Here is a 6,265-nt window from a genome sequence, read left to right as displayed (position 1 = left end):
TTTGTTTCCTCCCGTGGCTTCTAGGCTGATGATTTTCATAACTTATATTGCTTCAAGGCTGCTAGTTTTCAAGGCTACAACACAACATATTGAGGAAATGGAGAAGGGAATAGAGCAGGTTAAAATGCCACAAAACTCATGGTTCTTATCAAGACTTAGCTGATTTTCTTGAACAAATTCTCCTTGGATTGTTGTAAGCCTTTAGTTTAAAATTTCTTTTGGATAACTCTGAGAAAGTTCATTTTCTAAATTTTTGCCAGTGTTCTCATTGCTTTTCTAGAAGAGCAAATTTTCAGAGGTTCTCATTCCATCATTCTGGAAGTGCATCTCCACACTTCCTATTTTATTTTATTTCATTTTATTTTGAGTCGGGGTCTCACTCTGTTGCCCAGGCTGGAGTGCAGTGGCATGATCATGGCTCACCACAGCCTTAGCATCCTCGGCTCAGGCAATCTTGCTGTCTCAGTCACCCAAGTAGCTGAGACTACTGGCACGAGCTACCATACCCGGCTTATTTTTAAATTTTTTGTGGAGATGTGTTCTTGCTATCTTGCCCAGACTGGTCTTGAATTCCTAGCTTCAAGTAATCCTCATGCCATGGCCTTCCCAAGTGCTGGGTTTACAGGCATGAGCCACCATGCCCAGCCCATACTTGCCTATTTTTAAAGCATGCTTCAGGAAACCAGTGCCTTCATTAAAATCAACACCTTTCTAATTCTGGAATTTTAAGGAGTTTGGATCTAAAGCCAGAAATATTAGAGACTTCAAATATTGCTACATAGATGATGGATAATTTCATATGTATGTAAATTTCCTCTAATTCTAGGGGATTGTAGAGCAATTGTAGAAGAAGGAGGATTGGTCTCAGTGGTATTCCCAGCATTTTTATAGGGGAGTGTTTAAACATGGCAATAAAAGTGAAAGAGAGACAGTAGGAAGCTTGACTGTTTTCACTTAGATTCTATGCTTATTAGGAGTGGCAGGAGCCGGGCTCGGTGGCTCAGCCTGTAATCCCGTGCCTTTGGGAGGCTGAGGTGAGTGGATTGCCTGAGCCTGCGGGTTCAAGACCCGCCTGGGCAGCGAGACCTCATCACTACAAAAAAAAAAAAAAAAAATCAGCCGGGCGGGGTAGCACATGCCTATAATTCCAGTTACTTGGAAGGCTGAGGCAGAAGGATCGCCGAAGCCCAGCAGGTCGAGGCTGCGGTGGCCGGGAGCAGCCACCGCACTCCAGTCTGGGTGACAGAGTGAGACTCCAACTCAAAAAAAAAAAAAGGAGTGGCAGAGATAGGATGTACTTGGACACTATAGGTGCTCCAAGGCATCTACATTGCATGCCTCTGCATGCCTTTGATTGAACTAGCCAACAAGAGAAATGCATCCTTGCCTTGCTATTTGCTGTCCAGTTCATCACTTATCACGTGGTTCATCAGTGGCCTTATCTAAAAAATATAAGAGAATTGACTAAATCTTGTCCAGATTAAAGTTTTATATTTCTGTCACCTAAAATTTTGAAGCATCAAATAAACTTTATGTTTTCTAGGGCAGGAAAATATACTAATATATTTTCAGAGGATTTTCAATGATGTTTTGTTGCTTTTGACTTCCCAGTTACTTACAATTTATCAGAAAACCTTATTTCCAATGACTCCTAAATAGTCAATATATTAATTGAATAATTATCTTAACCAAAGCTTTTTACTTAGAAACACTTTCAGGTGTCATTTCCATTGCTTCTATAAAGCCATTTTGTTATCCTTTATTGCACAGAACATTTTTCTAAAAGATAACCTGAAAAATTTCCACTAAGTTACCATTGTTCTGATTCTTCTAAATTGTAGATATTTCAATATAAAAATAATGAAGTTTTTTTTTAAGCAGGATTTGTTGAAAGGGCAGAAAAGCTCCTACAGTGGGAGAGGACCTGAGAGGGTTGCCCGAAGTTTCTTTTTGTAAGCCCTATCACATCTGTTACTACCAAATTTTTAAAAGATTATACGGTTAAAAAAAAAAAAAAAAGTTAAAGAATTAGTATCTCAACCAAGATGCAAACATGCATAAACTGTTTGGCTTATATCATTCTTAGGGCTGCTGCTGGTGGCCAGAAGCTCATTCTTGACTTAGAAGTATCCTTTAGCTGCTTTCTAGGGACTCCTGATTACTGTATTGCAAAAGGAGGCAGCAGAGTCACAGCTCTTATGGACTTTGTATATACTCAGCTGTAAAATAGTTGTAATTTTCTTCTTTAGCATATTAAACAAAGTCACAGAAGGTGAAAACTAACACCATCATAAACATCTTCTTGTCCAGCTCTTCTTGTCCTCTTCCCTCAACATGTTCTAAGTGAGGACATTGAAGCCCCTCCTAAATTAAAGTCTCCACATTTTTAATGTTGATTTGACATGCTAGAGAGTTCATTAGATAATGATGCATGGGTTCTTTAAATTATATGATTCAACCTGAACTTTATGCTTCTTTTTGTTTCAGTTAATTTAACACGGAAAACTGAAATAAATTCTATATGTCAGAAAAATCAACAATAAAACATTTTCATTTTGGTTATGATGCTTTCCCTTGCTTCTCTCCTTTCTGCTGATAATCAAGAATTAATATTTGGGCTCATCGTCTCTGGATTTTAGAGCTATTACTGTATATTTTTGTGCTGTGTCTTGGAAGTTTAGGGACCCACTCTAACAAACATTTGGATAATAAAGAAGCTCTTGGTAAGATTCAGGCACTATTTGCTTGGCCATTTGTACCTTAACTTATTTTATTTTTTCTTTTCCCTCACCTCCCCATTTCTCCTTTTCTTCATTCTTTATCTGCATCTTATCCCAATCATACGCATCTGTGGTTATTGCTTAATCCTCCCTGTAGTATCTAGTGCTCAAGATGTTTCATGGCCCTGCAACAGATGAATATTAGCCAGCCCTACACTGTAACATTGTAGTTTTTGCAAACAACTCTTATCTTCGATATTAATAATAATAGCCAATATCTAAATAGTGCCTACTATGTTATTATTCCAAATACTTTACATAAGTTCATTCATTTAACTTTTAATTAATTATTTGAGGTAGGTCTATTATTTTCAGTGGTTGGTTTTATTTTAAAAATAAATAAACATACTTTTTTTTTTTGAGTTGGAGTCTCACTCTGGAACTACAGGCACGCACTACCACACCCAGCTAATTTTTGATTTATTGTAGAGACGAGGTCTTGCCAAGTTTCCTGGGCTGGTCTTAAACCCGCGGGCTCAGGCAATCCACTCACCTCAGCCTCCGAAAGTGCTGGGATTACAGACTGAGCCACCAAGCCTGGGCTAAACATACCTTTTTAATAGTAGGAAATAGAGGAAATGTCTGGCTTCTTAGAATATTCAGATCAGTGAAATTATTTAATCTGTAGCTCCAAAGAGTTCACTTGAAATGAATATTAATTGTTGATACGAGAAAAAGGGTTCGTTATACCTTTCAATGAATTCAAGTCTTGAAACATCAGCAAAAAGACAAACAGCTATATCCTCCACCATTCCCGCAAAGAATAACAGCTTGCTCAGCTGATAGTGGTGCCATGTTAAAAAATTAAACTCTGAAGATTTGGTATTACCAAGATCATTTTCACCATGATGGCTTTAACAATAGGTCATTGTTAGATGAATGAGCCATTTGAGAAATATCACCTAGGAATTTGAGGGGGGAGAAGCACATAGGTGTTTTTCTGAATTGATTTAACTGGTGGTCCCAATACTTTCTAGTCATACTAAAAAGAAAAAATCTTTTATTGCATTTATCACATAAGTAATATATATTCATTTGGGGTAATGCAGATAGAAAGATGGCAGGAAGGCAGGACAGTGGAAGGGAACGAAGGAAGGGAGGGAAGGAGGAGGGAGGAAGAAAGGGAGAAACGGAGGGAAAGAAGGAAGGAAGACAAAGTAAGAGGAAGGAATGAAAAAAGTTTACCAGGCAACTCCCTCAGGTCCCCTCCCACTGTGGAAGCTTTTCTGTCCTCTCAATAAATCCTGCTTTAAAAAAAATAAATAACCTGAAATTCCATTAGTCATTGATAATCACCATTAACATTAGAGAGTACATCTTTTAATTATTTTATATGTGTGTGGATATATATTTTTAATACAAGCATGTCATTCTTTCTTCTAACTTGTTTCATTTTTTACTACACAATATATGGCTTTATTATGTAGATAGATATACCACAGCTAATTAAACAACCTATTATTGGACATTTAGATTGTTTCTAATTTTTTAATATCCTTTGCATATTCATAATTAATTTCTTAGAATTACTCCTACCAAAATGAATATGTGAGTCAACAGGTAAGTAAAATGTTAAAGCTTTAGAAATTATTGCCAAGTTGTCATCTAAGGTCATACAATTTATGTTCTTACCAGCAGAGTGAGAACTACCAAAAAAGTTATTTCCTGTTATTTTAATAGTCATTCCTTTTATTATCAAGAAACCTTTTTTTGTTGTTTTGTGTAACTGATTATCAATTATATTTCTTGGTTAAAAGCAGCACTCGTTTCCTATGGCTGTAAACTAGATTATTGTGAAACTGAACTCCCAGCTAAACAAGGCACAACTGATGGCTAGATTCTGCTAACCCTACTTTGCCATCTGATTTTAAAGTCTCAACGTGCGTGGAGTTCGAGCCAGAGGTCATTCGATGCTTGAGATTGGCACTGACTGACGCTATCAAGGACATCTTACAGCAAGTAGTATCTGTGATGAGGTCTGGGAGAAACAGTGAGACAAACCTAAACAAGCATGGTATTCCTGATCATTTGCTTGGGAGCATTCCAAAAGAATGGAATTATATTCCAAAAGACACAAAAAGGAAAGAATCAAGCAAAGGTAAATATACTTGTTTTTCTTTACAAAAACACCATGGGGAAGCAGTTTTCTAGTCTACGCAATCAGTAGATTCTAAAAATTATAAGATAGATGAACTATATCAATCTTCCTTCCACCAAGTATATTTAGTACCCTTAATTTTTTTCTTTTTTTACTATGAGCCACATAATCAAGAAAATTAGAAATGAAAATTACTCAAATGGTCATCTTCTCTGTTTAACTGCCAGTTCAGAATTTTCTGATATTTTGTGTTCATATTTGTATTCACAGATTACTAATTCACATGATTTTAACTAATTTCTTTACATTTATGGAGCAATCCAAAATTTGCACTCTCAGAAAGATTGCTCTGATATTCAGTTTAATTATTCTTTCCTTCAAGTTTTCCCCCTGTAACCACCAATTATTACTTTCCTTTCTCTTGTTAAAACACCTACATGTGTAGCTTTTAGGTCAAAAATAGCACCCAGTTTGGTAATTACATGTATTTTTCTGACTGGGTGTTTTTCCTCCAATATCTCTGGTTCTGAAGTGAGTATATTGTTCCTATTTAGGGCAGCGCATCTACCAAGTGTATTTAAGAACCATCTGTTATCTACATTATTCATTTATTTTGTTAATAAAGTCCTTTCAAAGAGGTTCTTCCTATCTAGACTTTTCCACTTTTCCAGAATTTCACAAGATTCCTTTTAATCTATCAATCTGTCAGTCCTGTTCATGTCTAGAAGATTCCTTTGCATCTATATTACATATCTGTATTCATGAATCTTCTTTTGTTGTTTTTCTTTAAACAAAATCTTTTCCTTTCATATTAACCCTTAAAGAAGAATATTTTTTACTAACTCTAAGGAAACTTTCAACAATAAAATACTCCAGCTAAACTCACTAAAGTCCGTTGGAGGGACTAGCCTTTCTTTCACTCTTCTCCATGGAAATCCTAAATAATATGACTCTTATTCAGCGACCTTATATTACAAACCCAAATCAATTATCTATCTGTGACCTTTCATAGTAATGCTTTAATTCTGTCCAAGCCCTATTAAACTCCCTTTGAATCTAGTAAAGCCATTTAATTGAAATTGGAAAATGTCACCTTTTCATTACTTAAGTTCTTCCTTGTCAAAGAGTTGTTGCCATCTCTCCTTCTTTCTAGCTTTTGGATATCAGATATTTCATACATTTTGAGCAATTCAGGAGGCAGGACCTGTAGTTAACATGTCATGCCATCCAAGTAGCACTATTTTGCTTATGGTTTTCAAGTTATCCTATTCACAAACAATTTTGCTTTCTACAAGCATTTTGAAATTCCTTACCATGTCATTTCAAAAAGCCTCTTGTTCCAAAACATACTTTATAGATACCAGTTGTTAGGGGTTGCCTTACTAAA

Source organism: Carlito syrichta, unplaced genomic scaffold, assembly GCF_000164805.1.
Source record: "Carlito syrichta isolate Samal-C Ts95f unplaced genomic scaffold, Tarsius_syrichta-2.0.1 Scaffold313310, whole genome shotgun sequence".
Lineage (NCBI taxonomy): Eukaryota > Metazoa > Chordata > Mammalia > Primates > Tarsiidae > Carlito > Carlito syrichta.
Note: the sequence above shows the minus strand (reverse complement) of the source record.